General features: G+C 39.9%; 1 long non-coding RNA gene across 1 annotated transcript in view; it reads right to left on the bottom strand.

Annotated features, from left to right (window-relative positions):
* LOC116081819 overlaps positions 1 to 336 on the bottom strand; it is a 31987-nt gene that overhangs the window by 30649 nt on the left and 1002 nt on the right. The gene's annotated exons all lie outside the window — the stretch shown is intronic.

The raw sequence follows: 336 nt of genomic DNA, 5'->3' as shown, positions 1-336 counted from the left end.
CTTTATAAGTTACTCTTTCTCTGAGGTGAATGCTTTTCCAAATTATCACAGCCAATGAACCAGATTCTGACCCACACCTAATGTCTGTGCCACCCTCCAAGCAGAAACTGTTCATTGAAACAGTTGGTGAATGACCTTATGGATAGACTATCTTAATACACACACCATTTCTTAAATGAATGTAACCTGTTCTCTGTGGCCTGAGAATAAAATCACTCACTCAAGTCAAATAGTTTTGACCATAGCTGGAAGTCTGTGTCCAAAAATCGTGCCTACAATTTATTCCTTGGCGCAGCAGAACTGTCAACTCTCAGCTTAGCTATGATGGAGGTAAAA

The sequence above is a fragment of the Mastomys coucha genome, unplaced genomic scaffold (assembly GCF_008632895.1).
Source record: "Mastomys coucha isolate ucsf_1 unplaced genomic scaffold, UCSF_Mcou_1 pScaffold7, whole genome shotgun sequence".
NCBI classification, from domain to species: Eukaryota; Metazoa; Chordata; class Mammalia; order Rodentia; family Muridae; genus Mastomys; species Mastomys coucha.
Note: the sequence above shows the minus strand (reverse complement) of the source record. Positions and strands in the feature narration are given on the sequence as shown.